At 48.4% G+C, this 21,003-nt stretch overlaps 1 protein-coding gene and 1 long non-coding RNA gene across 9 annotated transcripts in view; one reads left to right on the top strand and one right to left on the bottom strand.

Moving 5' to 3' along the window:
• Positions 1–16,701, bottom strand: part of ZNF592 (zinc finger protein 592) — a 47,502-nt gene extending 30,801 nt beyond the window's left edge. The window contains exons 1-2 of one of the 5 annotated variants that reach the window (XM_081831728.1): positions 16,580–16,701; positions 3,601–3,709 (exon numbers count right to left, since the gene is read on the bottom strand). The gene's annotated coding sequence lies outside the window, so the exon portion shown is untranslated. The other 4 variants (XM_081831731.1, XM_081831729.1, XM_081831730.1 and 1 more) reach the window with 4 other exon arrangements.
• A 368-nt stretch (positions 16,702–17,069) lies between these two features.
• Positions 17,070–21,003, top strand: part of LOC115942938 (uncharacterized) — a 12,922-nt gene continuing 8,988 nt past the window's right edge. For 3 of the 4 annotated variants that reach the window (XR_014148840.1, XR_014148838.1, XR_014148841.1), the window contains exons 1-2: positions 17,070–17,398; positions 20,166–20,805. This is a non-coding gene — a long non-coding RNA (uncharacterized LOC115942938). The remainder of the gene's footprint in view (positions 17,399–20,165; positions 20,806–21,003) is intronic. The other variant, XR_014148839.1, reaches the window with a different exon arrangement.

Here is a 21,003-nt window from a genome sequence, read left to right as displayed (position 1 = left end):
TTCAGTAAACTACCCTCTCTTCTGCTGTGTCATAAGCCCCACTTACAGGTACTCCCTAAATTATTGAATTGGTATCCCCTCGATTTTAGATGTGGGTTTCTACGTGGATAGGCATCTCAAACTTAGTTATGTCCAGAGTCCAACTCTCAATTTCCCCCTGCAGCAGGTGACCACTCTGTCCTTCCAGTTGCTTCGGCCACACTCGGCATCCTTGAGTGCTATCTTGCCATCATACCCTAATTCCAACCCAAGAGCAAATCCTGTCAAGTGCTCCTTCAAAATATCTCCAAATGTAACCATTTCCCACCGCCTCCAACCATTGTCATCTCTCTCCTGGGTCCCCGCAAAAGCTTGTCACCCTTGCCTCTGCTGCTCATTCTCAACACAGCAGCCAGAGCGCTACTCTTAAAACACCCATCAGATCACACTCCTCTCCTCGAACACGGCCCCATCTCCTGCAGGGTGAACTCCAGCCTTCGTGCAGGGAGGCCTCCATGGCCTCCGTCTCCCACACCTCTCTCTGTCATCCAGGCAGCTCCGGGCGGGCACAGGCCTCCACCCTGTTCCTCAAGCGTGCCCCTGCTCAGAGCCTTTGAGTCTACTGTTCCCTCTGCTTGGAATGTCCTTCCCCTCAGATCTCCAGGGGCTCACGCATCGCTGCCAGCAGGTCTTTACTCAATGTCCCTTTGTCAGGAGCCTTCCATGATCAGTGTATGTAACATGCCAATCCCCACCCACCCTCACCGTCATTCTCAGTCCTTTACTTGCCTTCTCTTCAAAGCCCTTCCCACCACCTGACATGTTATGTAATTGCTCATGTCTCCACTGTCTCTGTATAAGCTCTGGTGTGTTTATTAAAAGGTAATCCACCATTAGAAAGGGGGAATGGGTTGACAGGCTCACCTGTCCAGAACTACGTTTGCTCAAGGATAGTCACAGATTCCTAAGCAGGTTTATTACTAGTAAAGCAGTTGGCAAGTTTGCAACATAATTTGTGTTTCACTTTTTAAAACTTTTTATGAGCACAGAGACCTTGCGTGGTAATGGGGCTTAGTAGCACTTGTCTGTGCGTCCTGGGCTCCTGCAGGGCTACGTTCAACACGGGACCGGTGGAAAGTGCCGACTGGCCAATGTCCCCACAATAAGGTCATCCGTCTTGAGTCTTGAGGATGGGATCCGTGTGACACCAGCAGAGAGGGAGGGCTACCTCCAAGAACCACAGGGAAGAGCAGGGCACAGAGCAGTCTTCAGTCTTAAGAAGAGGGGATATGACTCTGAATATGCTAAAAACCACTGAATTGTGTGCTTAAATGGGTGAATTGCGTGGCATATGAATTTTATCTCAATAAAGCTGTTATTTTTAAAGATAAAAAGAAGAGGGGATAAAAGGGGAGGGAGCTGGGATTAGGCGGCACTGGTCAGCTGACTGAGAGGATACACAGGGAAACTAGGTATGGGCAACAAAGTTTAAACAGAGCTGAGAACCGAGACAAAAACTGATACTCTGTAACCGGCACCCCCTTTCCCTTTCCTTACGTGCAAACAGACCTTAGTACTCACTGGGCACCGCATTTTGTTAGAAAGGAACAGAACCCAGAGACTAAGAAGAAAGAGGGGCAGGACTCCTCTCCGTTCACACAGCATCCTCAAGGAGTCCCTCCCACGGAGTTTTATAAAATCATCATCTCCTGGTAGTAGAGACACCCAAATTTAAGCAAAAAGCCAGTAGCTTCAGACTTGCTGGGAACCAAGCCTCCACTCTCTGAACAAAAGGGCCCCAGAAAAGAAAAAGTAGCCATTCCACAGGATTGCTTTTTCCTCATGTCTGGTACCCATGTGTTTGGTGGCTCTGTGTCACTGGTCTCACCTACCACTGGCAAACTACAGTGCCAAAGATTCCAAAATCGAAAGGTTTTGGGGGGGGGGGGAGGGCAGGGAACATGCTATTACTCTTAGGGTACCCTGTGGTTCCCTGACATCACTCTATCTCACATACACATGTTCTCCCTCACCCCTTCTTCCTCCCTCTTCTCTCTTTCCCCTCTCAACAGAGATTGGGTGGCCTCTCTCAGCATGGCTACTCAGCCCTAAGGGCAGTCAGCCTCCTTCAGGGAAGCAAGGCACCAGCCAAGGCGGCTTTTCACCAACCACAGGGTATGGCAACAGATCCAACATCCAGGGGTCCGCCTGTGTGCCCAAGGGCATGACAGGGAATAAGGAATCTAAAGAAACACCCCATGTGCCCTTCTACCATCAGACAAAATGGAATATTAAAATTGCTTATCTTTTTAAGACACAAAGTAAAATATTTACAGATAAAATGATACTGGGGTGCCTGGGTGGCTCAGTCAGTTAGTTAAGTGTCCGACTCTCGGTTTCAGCTCAGGTCATGATCTCAGGATCATGAGATCGAGTCTGGTGTTGGACTTCACGGTCAGCATGGCATCTGCTTGAGATTCTCTCCCTCTACCTCTGCCCCTCCCCTGCCTTGCACTCACTCTCCCTTTCTCAAATGAATAAATAAAATCTTTAAAAATAAATAAATAATAAAAATGATGTGATGTTTGGGATTTGCCTCAAAATGACACTAAGCAGGAGGAAGAGATCAAGAAGGGTGTTTATAAGTGAAACAAGATTAGCCACGAATTAGTAACTATTGGATGTGGGTGAGGAGTACATGGGGGTTTATCCCATTATTTTCTCTACATGTGTATATTTCAGCACTCTCGGGACTGGACCCTTGGTTAGTGGCTTCTGTGAGTCCAACTAGATAACCACCAAGGTCACACCCATTAGGATAGCTATTATAAACAACAACAACAACAACAACACCCCAGAAAATCACAAGTGTTGGTGAAGATGTGGAGAAATCAGACTCCTGTGCACTGTTGGTAGGAACATAACATGGTGCAGCCACTATGGAAAACAGTATGGGAGTTCCTAATGAAAATTAAACCTACAATCACCATCTGATCTAGCAATTTCACTTCTGGGTATATACCCAAAAGAACTGAAAGCAGGGTCTCAAAGAGTACTTTTTATACACATGTTCCTAGTAGCATTATTCATAATACCCAAAAGATGAAAGCAACCCAAGTGTCCATCAACAGATGAATGGATAAACAAAATGTGATACAAATAAACAATGGAATATTATTCAGCCTTAAACAAGGACAAAGGTCCAATACACACTACAGCATGGATGAGCCTTGAGGACATTATGCTGAGTGAAATACGCCAGGTGTAAAGGACAAATACTGTATGATTCCACCTAGGAATCCAGGTACCTGGGGGGGTCAAATGCAGAGAGTAAGAAAGCATAACAGTGGTTACCAGGGGTTAAGGGGGAGAAAGGATAGGGAGTTAGTGTTTGATGGGTACAGAGTGTCAGTTTGGGGTGATGGAAAGATTCTGGATGGTGGTGATGATTGTACAACTGTGCATGTACTTAATGCCACTGAACAATACACTTAAAAATGCTTAAAATGGTCAATTTTGTTATGTATATTTTGCCACAATTAAAAAAAAAAAAAGGCACCAAGGAACATAAAGACATCACTTGTGTCTCAAGGCCAGCTCAGGTCAGCCTAGACATCATACCTCAGAGAGGTTCTCAAAACAAGGGTGTGGTGAGCGTTGCTGGGGGTGTAGAGCTATGGAGAAAGGAATGACATCTACCTAGGCACATGGTCTAGTTTCCAAACACCACCTAAGGAAAGAAGAAAAATAAAACATTTTTTAATAGGCCTGCAGGTAAATGTCTAAGTAAGTTAACGTAAAAATCACAATAATAAAAGTACACGTCAGACCCTGAGAAAATCTCCAAACACAAAATCAAAGCCCCAGATTCAAGGCCCCAGAACATCTCCCCCTCCCTGTCATGGTGTGGTGGTTCAAATCCCAGCTCCACTACTCGCTAGCCATTTGACCTTACGGGTCTTTCTTCACCTCTGCGTCTGTTTCTCCATGTGTAAAATGGGGCTGTTGTAGGGATTCAATGATTTAATATTTGTAAAGTTCTTACAACACTGCCTTCAACATAGCAAACGCATGTGTTAAGCATTATGCCACCAACCTCAGTAGCCAGCAGGCTTTACCTCCTAGTTTTCCAGCAGACTGCTGAATCCCTAAATGTCAGGCTGGTTGGAAGCATGCATAGGGGACAGAGACAAGGTTGCCCTCCACACAGCTCAGGAGGCCTGCTGAAGCAAAGGAAGCAGAGGGCCGGGTAAGCTGGGGAAAGTCACATGAGGGGAGACAGGAAAGGGACAAGCACTGAGCAGGGGATAAGAATGAGAGAAGATACAGAAAAGCTGGCAGAACCCATTTTTTAAAACTAGGTGATCTTCACTGTAGCTGAGCACCAGCATCACCTCAGGAACTTTGGAAAACTACTCCTGCTTGGCCACAGCGCCCCAAGATTCGGGTTTAATTGGCCAGCGCGGAGAAACTGGTTAATGGCCCATCAGGTCTGTGTGCCCAAAAATGATGGAATGAAAAGGCACATTTCAAATTCTGCTCACGCTTACTCTAATTCTGCATTCCCTCATTTGACTTCATTTCTGTCTTAACTTAGAGAGACCAGCATTTAGTTTGGATTCAAAATACAGATAGAGACAGTATGAATGGAAAAATTTTAAAGGGAAGGGAAGGAAACTCATTATCCCAATTCTACAGAAGAGAAAAAGAAAAACTGCTTTCCCCTAAACTTTCTCTTCTTCTTACTGGACCATCACATTTCAAAACACAAACTAAGACCCAGACACCGTGCTGTCCCAATGAGGACAAAAATCAGAGACCCAGGTGCCAGGCAGAGGGGTGTTTTACATCTGATGTCCTGGGTGAGTTAGTTCTGAGGTGCTCCAGAATGTGCCTGGTTATTTATTCCAGGTTAACCTTAGTTCCTGCAGCCACTGGATTCCGTCAGGTTATTCAAACTGCCTCTTGTCCCCAATAAGACGGCTTGGCTGCAGAGACGGGCTGGCAAACCTGAGCATCGGGCTTCGCTGACCCAGGCTGCCTGCTTCTCCCCGGCCACCCTACCACGCTTGGGTTTACAGAAGCTTTACATTTTATAAAACACGATTCCCACTTCGCAAGGAACTCGCCCCAGTGAGTGGCAGAGCCAAGACGAATGCCCAGGCTCCCACCTGCCTCTGAGGACCAAGCTAGGGGTTCCACTAGGAGCTCTGAACCGGGAGGCCCGATGGTACACACTTCAGGCTTCCAACACCCTCCTCTTCCCGGGCTGCTACTGGAGATGGCCCACATCTTCCTTCAATTTGCTGTTGAGACATTCATTACAGCCCTTTTGCCATAGTATGACGTACCTTAGGGTGTTCTAAGACCAGCATCAGTAAACAGTGTCCTAGAACGCTGTTCTGACTGAGAGATTCTTCCAACACCAGAAAGATGAAGAACCGTCAGAGCCAAAGAGACTCTAGGAAACCATTAAATTTAAGCCACTCACTCCACGAGCAAGGAAACGGAGGCCCAGAGAAGTGAGGAAGTCAAATGAGGTAAAGCACATAAATGTTACACGAAAGATGCCTGTTATTCCTGGCAAGGTGACCAGCCCTGCCTTAGCCTTCCCAGAGGGGCTGAATGAAGTCTCTTACTCACAGTTACCCATTCAAATGTCCCCACAGTACCGGGTACAAGGCTTATTTAATCCTCAGATGAGTGATCCTAGCCCTGGATGTACATTAGGAAGAGTTCGGGAGCAGTCCTAACGCCTAACCCCACCTCAGACCAATTAAATCAGACTCTTTAGGGGTGAGGCCAGGCATTTTTTAAAACCACCACAGGTGACGGGTATTTCTGGGGCTGAGAACCATGGTCTGTAGACCAAAGTGTGGTCCAGGGACCACTGGCCTCAAAAATCACCCAAAAAGCTTGCTAACCATGCAGACTCCTGGGCCTCCCTGGAAACTGACTACATAGCAGTGGGGTGAACCCAGGCATCTGAAGCTGTGACAGTTACCTGCTGGTTATGGAACAATGGTATTGGCACTGAACGAGTCCCAGAAATGGCACCTGTGCTCCAGGTGGCCCCGGAGTCCTGGATGGCCCAAGCAGCTGGCCCAAGAGAGGCTCCCAGATGATTCAGAGTCCCATGCCCACTCTCACCCAAAAGTCGCTGCAGAAGCCCCTCGGCATGGCCGGCCTCGAAGGCAACCCTTCCAGGAAGGAGGCAGAGCAGAGCTACCGGGGGGGCTTCCCATCTCATTCGGGTCCCCACCAGGACTTACGAGCCCAGGCCTCCTCTCCTGTAGTTCCCCCGTCTCACTCTGGCCCCGGCCACACTGACCTCCTTGCTGTTCCCAAAACTCCTCAAGCTTTCTCTTGCTTCAAGGACTTTGTCTCATGCTCTTCTCTCCACCCCGAGGGCCCTTCCCTCAGATATCTACATGGCTCCCTCTCTCCTGCAGATCTCTGCTTAAATGTCTTTTTATCAGTGAAACTTCCCTAACTTCCATATTTAAAATAGAAAATCTGCCTCCCCACCAAACCTTCCTATCCTCCATCCCTGCTTTGGTTTTCTCCGCCATACTTTATATTTTGCTTGTTATCTATAAGCCTACATACTAGAATATGAGTTCCATGAAGGTTAAGATTTTTGTTTCCTGTTATATTCCCTAAAGGGGAAGGCAGTGATTTGGTCTTTGAGGCAGGTGAAGAAGCACCTGCGGAAATATAAAATCAGTGGATTTGGTCTAGTGCCTAAAATAGTGCCTGGCACACAGCAAACACTCAAATACTTATTCTAGGAATGAATACATCAGAAACACCAATCTCAACACATAGCTTGTACCAAAAGATCACAAGGAAGAAGCTGATTATACCCAAATCACTGCTCCACTGATCTCATCTTGGCAAAAGCCTTTTTAAAAACAGGCTAGAAGCCTAATGAAACAGAAACCATTTAGAAATAAGTATTTCCAGTCAATTAACCGAATCCAAATGGGTTTGTGAGTCAAAGACGATTTGTTTTGAGAAACAGATAAAACTATGGAGACAGAAAATGAAGTTGAAAGAAGGTGATCAGGGGTGCCCGGGTGGCTCAGTCAGTTGGGCGTCTGCCTTCGGCTCAGGTCATGATCCCAGGGTCCTGGGATCGAGCCCTGCATCAGGCTCCCTGCTCAGCAGGGACTCCTCCCTCTCCCTCTGCTCCTGCACTCTTTCTCTCTCAAATAAATAAATAAAATCTTAAAAAAAAAGGTGATCAAACAAATGGATTTCAGATACTGTCCTGGCATGTGTGTAGGTTCAAAAGAAAATCCAGAGCACTGACAGCTACTCTCAGACAGGGAACAGTTTTCAGCAGGCCAGAAAGAAGAGAAAGGCTCTGATCCTGGGTTACAGTCTGTGAACACAGGCCCAGTGCAGGATATGACCACACGCTTACCACCAGACCCACCAACCTAATAAGCCTAAGGAGAACCCTTCCTTTCCCCTTTCTCCCACTTACACCCCACCTGCCTCCAAAACTTATTGGAAGCCACAGACAATACTTGAGCTCTACCAAGTTGGGAGTGCTAGAAGCCTCTGTTGAGGTAGCCACACAGAAGTTGGGGAGCATCCTGCCACGACACAGTCTCACTCATGTCCTCTGTTCCACATCCTTGTTGCCTCTCTCCTCCCCACCTCAGTCTCTCCCCCACGGTCATCCTCGTATCTCCTGGAGACCAGTCTCCCCCAAACACCACTTTCATCAAGTCACTCACTTTTCTCAAAACCCTAAAGCGGTTTCCTATCACCTACCACAGCTCCCACCCTCGGGCCAGGCTTTTGAGAACTTCCATGCTCTAGACCTAGACCAAGTCCACTGATTTTATATTTCCGCAGGTGCTTCTTCACCTGCCTCAAAGACCAAATCACTGCCTCCCCCTTCAATGCACCAGTAAGAGGTAAGATTGTAGCAACTGGGACACACTGGACCATGTCTCCAATCTCCGTTCCTGCCAAGATCGTCCCCGCTCTCCACACCATCCACACCCATTCTTGCCCCACCAGCTCCTAGCCACTGTCCTTTCCCCCTCCATTGCCACAAACACACACACTGCACTCACGCGTGCACCTCCATTCATTCACTCAGTGACTGAGCACCTACTATGGGCCAGGTCCCCGCCCCTATGGTGCGGACATTCCACTGGAGGGAGACACACAGTCACAAACAAGCAGATTCAGGACAAGTCATAGAGCTTTCCTCAACAGGAGCTTCTCAACTGAAATCAGAAATTGGGGTGACTACTTTTTCAATTCTGATGCAAGTGAGAGAGCAAGCCATGTGAACATGGGGGAGTAGAGGTTTCAGGCAGAGGGAAGAGCAAGCAGGAAAGCGCCAAAAGAACCCAACCCGGAGTAGAAGGAGTCAGAGGAGATGGGGTAGGAAGCAGATAATGGAGGGCCACCACAAGGACTGACGTTTACTCATGGACAGAAGGCTTCAGGAGGACTGGAGAGGACTGACACCCTCTAACTTACACTGTCCAAGAATCACTCCCCTCTGCCTATGCACTTCAGCCCTCTATCACGAGGTATAAAATTAGGAGGGATTTTTCTTCTTGAATGTTCCAAAATTTTCCAAAGTAAGCATATGTTATTTTTGAAATGAAGAGGGAAACACACACACACACACACACACACACACACACACACACACACCCTTCCCAACCTTGTAAGAGTCAGCCGAAATTCCACCTCTGCCTCAAAGCCTCAAAGCCCGCTGGGCCAGGCCACGACTGTGCCCATGCTGCACCCAGGCCCCAGCCAGCAGGACTGCGAGGGCGACCCCAGAGTTAGCAGGACCTGCCTGCAGCGACTAATGTGCATCAAAGTTTCTTCTGCTGCCCTCACTTCTCTCCTGCCCTGCAGGAGTGTGTCCCTTCAGATACTCTTGCCCCCAAGTGCCTGCCTGGGCCCCAGTCTTTCTCTCAGTTGACTTAATTAATTCTTGGTAATTAAAGCTACTATTTAGTGATGAACTGCTAAGAGTCTGACCTCTCCCAGGGGGGTGTAAATATTTTAAAAGGGGAGTCTAAGTGGAAACGCGAAAGCCTTAGACTCAGAGAACCGGAGCTAGAATGGTGGAATGATAGGCACTGGGTTCTTATTTTGTGGGTCGCTGGCTACCTTCTCCTAACGGGTTCAGGGGCTTGGAGAAACAGTGGCATGGGGAGACAAGTGAAGAAATGAAAGATGAGATTACATCATTGCCACCACCTCCCTCCTCCCAAAGGGCCATTCAATCCATTTTGGGTACCAGAGAATGTTCCCCAGCGGCAACGCCCGCCATCTCAGAGGGGTGACCCATGTGAAAGTAACCACTACCCTCAGCAAGAAGAGCCCCCTTAAGACATGTCTGGTCTGGCAGCAAATTGTTCTCTAATTGCTTTCAGTGGGGGAACTCCTTGAGGGCAAAGTTCATCTCACATGATTCTTTTATGCTCCACAGAGCACCCAGCTCTGGGTTGGGCCCAGGCTAGGCCTTTCATAAGCAACTGTCGATTCCTGATCAATGATGGCCCAGTTGCAAAAAGGCTCCATGGGATATTAAATACAAGTAAACATTCTAATTAAGAATAACGGTAGAATTAATCACACATCTAATATTTTTAAGGGTCTGAAGATTTATAGCCTTTATGAAGTCTCAGACAGTGAAGCAGTTTTTACAACCTCAGCCAGTTCAGCTTGGGCCTGGAGAGTCTGTCCAACAAGGCAAGGCAGAGAGCAGCCCTTGCCCATACAGACCAGAGCCTCGGCTGGGCCAAGCCCCAGAGGAATCTGAACAGCTGCTCACTGCTCACCCCTGGGCTCCCTTCTCCTCTGAAAATGCCAAACCTCTGCCTCAGATGTGTTTTCAGGCCCGAGAATAGCCCTGAGAGGCTTGCAGTTACAATGGACACCTGTCTTCAAAACCTCTCTCTCGGGTCTCACTCTGCCCTTTGTCTTGCTAAGGAACAACTTCAACTTCAGGAGCTGAATTGGAAGATAGGAGTAGGATGCTGTATAATGCAGCAAACCAGAGCCCACTCCACTGGCTCATGTTCAACTCCAGCTTGCCAAGGGCAGTGTGGGTAAGATGTTCCTTTGCCCCAAGACTGGATGAAAATGAGAAAAAAGTAGCCACCCCCTCCCGCCTCACACCCAGAATGAGCTGAACCCCCAGAAGGAGGGAAATCCTAGGAATGCATGTGAGGCTTATGCACAGGAACCCCTCTCTTTACAGTCCCATGACCCCCAGGTTGTAACACTAAGGCCTCCAGCATCCCCCACGTTGACGTGCAAGAGACTGAGTCTGTGGTCCACGGGTGAAGGCCAGAGGCCACACCCAGAAGGAGTGATTTCTTTAAAAGCACTCTTAAAGAAAACACCCACCAAATGAAGCTAGAAGCCAAGTCACACTCTAATCACCCCTCCCAGATGGTGCATCCCGGGACCTCTGAATTCAAGGACTGGTCCAGTCAGAGGTCCTAGCCTAACTCACCTCACATCTAACAAAGGCATCTTCCCCTGAGTGACCAAGGAGGGGTGGCCAGCTCCAACACCAGGGCTCTTCCGTAGGGACATATTTCTGCAAAGTTTGAGTTTTTGCCTTAGGGCATTCAAGTTTACCTCCAAAATGAAAATAGACTCACTGGTTATTTGTTTTTTGTAAAGATGATATACAAACCTTGAGAAAATTCAAGTGACAGGCAAACATATAAACAAAAGTAAAAACCACCCAATCCCACCACTCAGAGGGAAGGAGATCTCACAGTAAGGGGAGTAAGTAAGTAAACTCTGTTCTGCAGATAGGAGGTGAGTCCATTCTGAGTTAAACCTAGAGGGTAGTACGTCTTGATTCTCTGAATAAGCCTCGAGACTTAGTTTTGCACAAGACCCTTAATGCCACCTCTGAACTACCCAAAGCATTTTTCTAGGGGGCTCCAGTAACTGTGGAGCTCTCATCAACAGACAATAACAAAGTTATACAGATCCCCCTCATGCCCCCCCCGCCAACCACACTCTGATTGGAGGCCAGGAGTTAATCTGCTCAGTGGACACACTCCTTTTTTTCACTCAATACTGTAGCACTGTGGCAGTCTTTCCATAATCAATCACAAGTACAGATATCATCAGCCTTTTCATCTCCTGGAGTATGTTAATGACAAAAAAGGGGCCACCATTACCTCTTGATCCAACACCTTCAGAATCTAAAATGGAGAAGGTAAAGGACTTACCCAAAGTCACACAGTGAACAGAGGACAGCCCAGAAGTGCTGAGAGGTTTGAGGAATGACTCTGTGGGTGACACCGAATTTGAAAGGTGTTCATTAACTTTTCTTTGAGTCATAAAAAGGATCAGATATGTCATTTCAACACACACATACACACTTCCCATTTCAAATAAAAGTAAGTGGTTGGCTGAAGTAGCACTCTGATCTCCTAAAACATTTCTCAAAATTAATTAGCTAATGGATATCACAATCCTACACTCCTAGAACACGGAGGGGGAGAACACTGGACCGGATGCCCAGAAATGGAAACGAGTGCAGCTTGTGAGTACATGCAATTGCTCCACACTCAGAATTCTCTCCTATTCAGGATGTTCCTATTTTTGTAGGAAAAGAAAAAGTTAAAATAAGCTTACATATAAAGATAGAGCTGGAGATAAAGATCTAATACAAACACTAAATATTAAAATGTTAACAGTAGCTCTAGGTTAGAGGATTTATCAGTTAGTTGTATTTCCTTTATATACCTATCTGTGCTCCCTACATTTTCTACATGAATATTCTGGTGTAATTCTTTTTAGAGTTTTAAAAGAAAAATAATTAGACCACAATCTAGGTTGGTCTATTTGGATTTTATTTTTCACTGTAGAAAAACAGAGATTCAAACCTCTAGAAGACCACCACTCTTCCCAGCTTTGCAGAAGCAGAAAGAAGTGTTAAGACAACTCAAACCCCACGAAGATTCCAATCCAGTAGCAAAGCTCACCACGACCAGGCTGGGTAGAGGGGAGGAGTTACTACTTTCTTTTCTGTCTCCAGTGTGTAGGGAAGATGAAAATTCTAAACCAATCTCTCCTTCCAGTGGAACCAAAAGCTCCCTGCCCCCTCCATGGGTTCACAGACCTCTGTTCCCACAACAATTTCCAATACATCTGCCCACAACCACCCTTTGGGTACAAGACTACCCACACCACTTAGAATCTGGATACCAAGTCTGAGGAACCCCCTTTTCCAGTATTTTATTTCTAAAAAAGTTATTCTTCCTCTTCCTTAAGATTCACAAACATACGATCCAACCCACACCATACAGAATCATGCATTCTATCAATTAATAATCATGGTTGGCCATACTCTATGGAGCTTAAGTAAAGATTATGTTAACAAAAAGGATGAGTTTTCATGAGCCTGAGAAAAACAAACAGGAATTGAGGAGCAAGAGTTTGTTAATATGTCCCAGCCCTGGCCAGAAGGGGTGGGGGTGGGGGGATGGCCAGAGGACAGAACATCTGTCATTCTGCAGTTTCATTTCTCATGGCCAGTTAATACCCTGAGTTTATGCATCAGTCTCTTCCAAGTTTGGTTAATGAGTCAGTCTGCCTGGATCCAATAAGCTCCGAGTGCCCTACAAAACTGAATTTTAGGACTATGAAACTGAGAACCAGATCCTGAAACATAGTGATCCCGCCAAAATAAAGCCACCCCCAGGATGACATCTGTCTCCACTCTCTAACTCCAACACCGACCATGGTATGTATCTGATGTATCTAATACTCTCTGATGTATCTAATACTCATCTAACACTCTCTGTGGCTTGTAGAATAAAATCCAAACTTGACTTGCCTTTCACAGCTCCAACTCAGCTTTCCAGCCTCCTGCCCATACCAACCGAGCCTTTCATGGCTCCATGCTTTCACACACAGCTCTCTCTACCTGGCCTGTCCTTTGCCTAGTCTTACTTGCCTGTAAAACTCCTTTTCTTCCTCCAAAGCCCAGTTGAAAAGTCACTTCTGCCCTGAAGTCTTCCCTACTCCCCCCAGGCATTTAGTTCCTACTGCTCCCAACAGTTCTCTAACTACAGGTGCATTAGAGAACTTGTTAAGTGCACTGTAGCTCATCTGTTTACATATCTGACCTCCCCTGGACACCCTGAGGTTCTGAAGGGAAGGAACTCACCTTGTATCCAAAAGTCCTAGCACAGTGTCAAGAATGATGGGAGATCAATGTTGAATGATTGATCACATGGAACATCGGCATTAAGTTATTTAGAGAAAAAAGGGAGGGAAAAAGTCTCACGGAATCCAAGAATTAAATTATCTATATATTTAATCTCAGGGGCGCCTGGGTGGCTCAGTTGGTTAAGCGACTGCCTTCGGCTCAGGTCATGATCCTGGAGTCCCTGGATCGAGTCCCGCATCGGGCTCCCTGCTCGGCAGGGAGTCTGCTTCTCCCTCTGACCCTCCCCCCTCTCATGTGCTTGCTCTCTCTCATTCTCTCTGTCTCAAATAAATAAATAAAATCTTTATATATTTAATCTCATCCGACGTGACCACAACATAGCTAAGAGACAGCATGAAAGTTTTAAAAATTTAATAATGGCAACTAACGGGCGCCTGGGTGGCTCAGTTGGTTAAGCGACTGCCTTCGGCTCAGGTCATGATCCCTGAGTCCCGGGATCGAGTCCCGCATCGGGCTCCCTGCTCAGCAGGGAGCCTGCTTCTCCCTCTGACCCTCCCCCCTCTCATGTGCTCTCTATCTCTCTCATTCTCTCTGTCTCAAATAAATAAATAAAATCTTAAAAAAAAAAAAATAATGGCAACTAACATTTGAGGTAAGTGCTACAACGTCAAAAGTTTTACAAATTTAAGTAATAATAGCAACTAACATGTGACGTAAGTGCTACAACGTCTATGTGGCTTGGTTAATCTGGCATGCACAACAGCCCTATGAGGTAGGTACTTTTATCTGCATTTACCAACCCTATGAGATAGGTACTTCGATCTGCATTTAAGCTGGGAAAAGCTTGAGGCCTTTCCAAATAGGAAACTGAGGCACATAAGAAATTAAACTCAAAATCATTCTGTTAGCAAGTGGCAGAAGCAAGATGCAAACTCCAGTAGTTTGGTTCGAAAGCCAGTGGGCTCTGGGATCAGGGAGACCTGGGTTTGAATCCAGATTAGGTTACAAATGTGGTTTTGGATACGTCATCTATCCCCTCTGGGCTTGTATCTGTAAAAGGGGCAGGACAAGCCCTTTCTCTTAAGTTGTAGAGAGGACGAAGTTAAATATGATGTTTGCAGAAGTCTCTCAAATTGATTCTTCCATCTAGCAGGTACTCCATAAATGCTAATTTGTCTTTCTTTCCCTTCCTAAAAGCTGCACAAAATAGACTCTGAGGAAAAGGATCTCCCTCAGACTGCTCTGAGGCTTTTCGAAGCAGATCAAGTAGTTAGGCCACTCAACACAGAAAGCCTCGCCTTACCTGCTTATCTCAAAGTCCATTCCCCAAACAGGCCAGAGACCTTTTAAAATGTAAATGTCATCATGTCAATCACTTGAAACCCTTCAAAGGTTCCTAATTTCACTGGGGATACAAACCAAAGTTGAGGAAGAGGTGGGGGAGGGAGGCATTCTGTCCCCAAGGCCCCCTGTGATCTAACTCACCTCTCTACAGACTTATCTCCCCTCTCCCTTTCCCCCTCCAGCCACACAGGCCTCTTTCACTTCCTCCAACTTGCCAAGCTCCGTGCTGCTCCACACATGGTTAACTCTTAACCCTCCTTCGGGTCTTAGCCCAGACGTCACTTCCTCAGGGAAGCCTTCCCGAAGCCCCCAAATCAAATCAAGGCCAATTACTCTCAGCATTCTGCTCAACTTTCCTTCCTCGAACTCAGCACAGTTTGAAATGATTAGTTTACCACTTCCTTCAAAGTTTTATTCAAAAGACACCTTCTAAGAAGGCCTTCCCAGGTCACTTGAATGTAAATTCAACCCCCACCCAATATCTCATATCCTCCTTCCCTCTCTTCTTTTTCTCCCTAGCATTTAGCCCCTTTTAAGAGGCTGCATTTTTCACTATATACTTTATTTTACTGTCTTACACACACACACACACACACACACACACACAGACTGAAATCTCCACAAGGGCAGTTATTTTTGCTTGCTTTCTTCACAGCATCTAAAACAACGCCTGGCACATACTTGTTGACAAATATTTGGTGTGGAACGAAATTTCCAGATTATTTATTATTGGGCTTTCCCACTAGGCTACGAGCTCAAGCCAAAACGTATCTTTCTGGTTTACCACCATCCTCCCAGCACCTAGTCCAGTGCCCAGCACATAGTAAGTGCTCAGTAAAAATTTACTGAGTGAATCAAAGCCATGACCATTGGGAAAATGGTCAAAATACATGTGCTAGCACTGTGCTTCCTCCTCTCTTTCACTGTGCAATGTACCTGTGAGTTTGAGGAAACAGACCCATGAAATCCCAGCAAGCACCCACCAGGCCAGGCATGTCTGTCCACATCCTGTATGCTCAGCCACACTGTACACACCAACAGATGCACCCTAGAGGCCCTGTATGAACAGAGAACTGAAGACAGGTGGGCCAACCCTAGGCCAAATACCATCTTACCCCCAAGTCCCATTCTCCTACTGCCAAGCCCTATTCTAGGCTAGTCCTGGGTGCCAGGCGTGCTTCCCTGGGTGGGCCTGTGGATTTATTCCAATCCAGGACTTTTAATGCCCCCTCTGGCCTACTCAAAGAAACAGAAAGTTAAAAATCTCTGAGCAGCTCCCATAATCCTGGGGTTCTCAGGAACAGGCATACCTAAGGTCGTATGGACCCCTCCCCCTCACAGACGCTGATCCAAGGCCAGGAGGCCATCTGTCCAGCAGACGCTCCCCTGTCCTCCCTCGGGTCACATTGAGCCCCCCCCACACACACACACACCCAGGTTGGCAGGAAGAGCCCCTGCAGAGAGATCACTTCCACCCTGATCAACAGGCCTGGTCACCCCTTGAAGACCCCCAACTCTGGAGCAGGAATACCTGTCTGCTCCCGAAGAAACCTCCCCCAGGGTCAGAACTTGGGCGGAGGTGGGGGAAGGACCGAGGGGCTCCCAAGAGGGTCGATCCCCGAAGTGTCCGCCCCAGGACGGCGCCAGCTCTCGGCGCGGCGGGGGACGGAAGGGCTGACAGGGCGCCCCGGCGGGGTGAAGTGGCACCGTTATCCGCGCCCGGGCGGGGGGCCGCGGGGCTGTGGCCGAGGGCGGCCGCCTGTCCCGCGCGGGGAGGACACCGGCGGCGGGTCGCGGCGGCGGCGGCAGGGGCAGGCGGCCCGCGGCCGGGGGCGGGGTGGGGTGGCGGCCGGGGCCCGCCAGGCGGCGGTCGGGGGAAGTGGCTGCCGCCTCGCCTCGGGCGGCGCGCAGGGTCCGCCCGGCTGCAGGGCCGCGGCGCGGGCGCGGGCTCGGCCCCGGCTCCGCGCGGCCCCGGCCCGCGGGCTGGGGCGGCCTCGGCGGCGGCGGCGGCCCCGGCCCGCAGGCTCCCCGGCCCGGCCCGGCCCGCGGGGGGGCGCTTACCTGGCGGCGGCGGCGGCGGCTGCAGGCCCCGGGCTCGGCCGCGCGCGTCCCCAGCGCCGGCTGCGGGAGCCACAACATGGCGACGGCGGTGGCGGGCGGGGCTGCGGCTCCGGGGGCGGAGCGGGGGCGGGAGCCGGCCTGGCGGCGGGACCCGGCTGGGGCCGCGGGCGGGGGGGCGAGGGGGGGCGGGCGGAAGGCGACTCGGACCTGGGCGCCGGCCCAGGGCAGCGCGGCGGAGGCGCTGCCCCGGCCTGGGCCCGGCCTCCGGCCTCCGGCCTCCCGCTCCCTCCTCGGGCCTCCCGCTCCGAGGCGGGCTGCGCGGCGCGGGCGGCGGCGGCGGCGGCGGCGGCGGGGCGGGGACGGCGCCGCTCACGGCTGGACCCCCGACCCCGCGCGCCCCGGCCGGGCCCCCGGCCCCGCCCCGCCCGCCCCGCCGAGCACCCGGGCGCCGCGGCTCCGGCCCCGCGGCCGCTCCCTGCGCGCTGGGCCCCTCGTCCTCCGCCGCGCCTGCCGGGCGGGGGCCTTGGGCAGGGGCCGCCGTCTCCCGCTAAAGGGACCCGAGCTGCCTCGGCGGCCGTCTCGCCCCAGCGGACGGCGAGCGCCTCCGGAGCCGGGACGGCGTCCTCGTCACTTCGGTCTGGCACGTAGTGGGGCCCAGCAAGAGGCTGCCAGGTGGAAGGAGGCAGAGGTGGCGCGGGCCCGGCACTTAGTGGGTGCGCCCTGAGTGTTTGGTCATTGCCGGCCTTGGGGACTTGCTCGCAGGCTTGGAGGCGGGGGGCACTCTGACGTGTCGCCTTTGGGAGCACCGTGAGACCCGCGGTGAGCAGAGCTGACGACCGGCAACCAGGGCCTCCCGGGGGTAGCCTGGGAGATCTCTTGAGAGACGGGGGGAGCTCTGACTGTGCAAGGTGAGAAAGCAGAGAGGCGGGCAGAAGGCCCGGAGGGTGACCGACAGGACTTTCCAAGAACCCAGCGCACCTGGGAGCAGGCGGCCTTAAGGTGCTAGGTCAGGGTGTGGGAGCGCGCAGGCGAGGCCCTGGTGCCTGACAGTGGGCACCCACCGCTGCCCGTGGAGAAATTCCTTCTGAAGAACCAGGAAAGAGATGCCAATTTGCAAGAGGGGTGGAACTAACTTTCAGCCAGGGCCGACTGTGCGCCAGGCAGTGAGCTGAGTTGAGCCCTTGGGTAAGAAGTGTGTGAAGCACTGAAAGCCGTAAAGGGTGATCTTTTCAGAAGTTTGGAAGTGAACCAGAGAGGCCTGTAGCTCGAGCGAGGGGTAGTAAGAGGAAAGGAGAGAGGTGATTTCTTTATCCCTCCCCCGCACCCCAATATGAGGTGGAGCTCTCAAATAAAGCAGCTGAGAGGAGAGAATAAGAGAGGAGAGATGGGATAATTAATGGTGCAAGATCTCAGAAAAGGACAATGAGAGATAGGGCTGGCGGAGGGGGAGGAAGAAATCAGAGAAGAGGCACACCTCTTCCTACAAGAATTAAAGGATGCATAAGGATGGAAATATTTTGAGATGGGGAGGCATACATACTGATCCTTCATGTTTCCTTGGATCAGCTGCCTAGATGACCCCCAGAGTCATCCGTAGGCCTTCTGGGGTTACTGTCCTTTAAAACTTAAGTGCAATTGGCTCAAACCCCTATTCCTCTTAAAGTGGGAAAGCATGCATACCTGCCAGTGTTTCCAAAGATTCCCAGGGAAACTTACATTTCTCCTAATCGTCCTATTGGCCCCAATTTTGTATTCCCAATATTCTATTATGCTATTTTAGGACATTTGTCATTGTATCCTGGATACCACCCCATTTATGCTCCCCCAAAATATAGCACCATATGTGAAAACAAAGTACCCAATGTTATATGATTGTTAAATTATAGTTTATTTGTAACCATTAAAAATCTTGTTGAAGGAAAAGATTAATGACATGGGAAATAGTTGTAATTGAAAAGCACATCGTAAGATGATATAATACTAGCTTATATAAATATACTATGCGTATCACAGATATCATGCCTAGATAAATTGGATTTTTATTTTCTTCTGTGACTTCTTCGTTTTCTTATTTTCATAGGACGTTAATATTTCTCTTTAAATCAGGGAAAATGATATTTTAAAGTATTTTTAAGAAAGGTAATTTTTAAGAGATCTTTATGGAGTTGACAAGAGATGTTAGGAATTAAGAAAGGAGGGGTGCCTGGCTGGCTCAGTTGGTAGAGCATGCGACTCAATCTCAGGGTCTTGAGTTAAAGCCCCACGTTGGGCATGGAGCCTCCTTTAAAAAAAAATTTTTTTTTTAAGGAATCAAGAAGAAAGGAAATTGCAAATGGGTCTTTGAAGGATGGAAGGGACTTAGGTCAGCAGAGATGGGCTAGTTGGGGAGGCTGCCCTCAGCAGGAGGAACACTGCAATCAAGGACACAAAATAAGAAATGGAGGGAGTGTTCAGGGAACACCAGAGGTCAGTTTGGTTGAGGTGTAGGATTTGAGGTGGAGAAAAGTAGGAGACTCAGTCCGGAAAAATAAGATGGGGTGATGGTCCCGAATACCAAGCTAAACCCTTTGTAATTTGTGGTTGAGAAGAACCCCTGGAGCTTGAACTGTGCAGATGATAAATTTTAAAGTAAATTTTCCTGTAACCTCTTACTTAATGAGGTTCTGGATCTCAGCCCTTCTAACTTGATGATATTTGGATATTTGATTGACTCAGAGCAGTGAGGTAGGGACAACAGTTTTTCATTCCAACTGTTTACAGAATGAGAATTGGCCCTGGCTTCTCTGCCTGTCAATAACTACAATTTTTATTCACAAGGCACCAGAGTTTCAGAGAGAACAGATTAGCAAAGAGCGAGGACGAGAGGAAGAAGAAATGTGTACCTTAAACCAGTGCTTTTTTTTTTTTTTTTTACAACTTTCTGTGAGTTTGGCTTTTTTTAGATTCCACAGATGAGTGAGGTCATACAGCATTTGTCTTTCTCTGTCTGACTTATTTCATGTAGCATAATGCCCTCAAGATCCATCCATGTTGTCAAAAATGGCAGGATTTCCTTCTTTTTTTATTGCTGAATAATATTCTTGGCAAACTTTTTTGACAGTGACCCTCTATACAAAATATGTTGCACATCTCAACCCAGAATATACACATGCACGTACATAAATACACCTCTGAGACGGAAGTTTCATGAAGTATTACTCTTATGTACTGCTGGCTGATACTTTAAACTCGATTATTTTTATTTCTTTTTAAACACTGGTCAGGACCTACTACATTGATTTTATGAACCACTATAGGGATTACAAAATGCCTCAAAGGACATTGAAAAGTGGCTAGAGTATTCCCTGCTATGTTTACAGTTCCCATTTAAGTAGCCATATAGACTGTGACCTTAAGTTTGCCATGTTTACATGTCCCAGAAGTCAACAGGACAGTCAAGAGTCTCTCGGGATATGGTGGGGGTGGGGATAGAAGGGTTGGCACAAGCCATGTTTGGGTTCCTCTTCCCTTCTTAGTAAATATTTCCTGATATCAATATTTCTCAGGAGCCATAAATGTTTCCTTCTTTGTTTATCTTGAGATGCAGATTGAACTTCAGACAAGGCTGGACTACCACCTGTAAACCAGAGACAACTTTTCATTTGAATGAACAGAATCAAAGACTAAAATAAAAGGGGAAATAATGTATCTTGATTGTGACAGTACATAGAAACTATCTTATCCACCACTGTTGGAATATGATAGGGACAGTCAGTACCATCCCTTTCTTCTAAATCCAGAACCAATGAGAAGAGGAAAATACAACTCTATCACCAACAGAGCTGCACTCAAGAATGTGGCTTGGCTGATGACCGGGAGGCTTTTTAATATTCCCTGAATTAAAATGATCTCCCCCCCTGGGCGCCTGGGTGGCTCAGTTGGTTAAGCGACTGCCTTCGGCTCAGGTCATGATCCTGGAGTCCTGGGATCGAGTCCCGCATTGGGCTCCCTGCTCGGCGGGGAGTCTGCTTCTCCCTCTGACCCTCCTCCCTCTCATGCTCTCTGTCTCTCACTCTCTCTCACTCAAATAAATAAATAAAATCTTTTAAAAAAAAATTTAAAAAAATAAAATGATCTCCCCCAAAACTCCGACCTCCCCCTTGAAGGGGCCTAGCAAATTTAACTGTGTCTGATTAGGGAAGATTGCACTCTCTCTGAGAGCAGGCAGATCCAAATTCACCAGTTAGGTAAGTCCAGGACAAATTCTCTCCTACCTGCCCTCCTATGAAAACAAAACAAAACAAAAAAGTTAGGGAATAAGGATCTATCCCTGCCCAAACAAATTGGATCTGACCCAATAGTTAGGCAGTTGAACAGAAAAGTATCTTAATGCAGTGAATTATAAAAAATGGCAAATCCATACCTTAACATCTCATTGTCACTTA

Source organism: Leptonychotes weddellii, chromosome 9, assembly GCF_054177405.1.
Source record: "Leptonychotes weddellii isolate Sample4059 chromosome 9, ASM5417740v2, whole genome shotgun sequence".
Lineage (NCBI taxonomy): Eukaryota > Metazoa > Chordata > Mammalia > Carnivora > Phocidae > Leptonychotes > Leptonychotes weddellii.
This window is presented reverse-complemented; position numbering and strand designations above follow the sequence as displayed.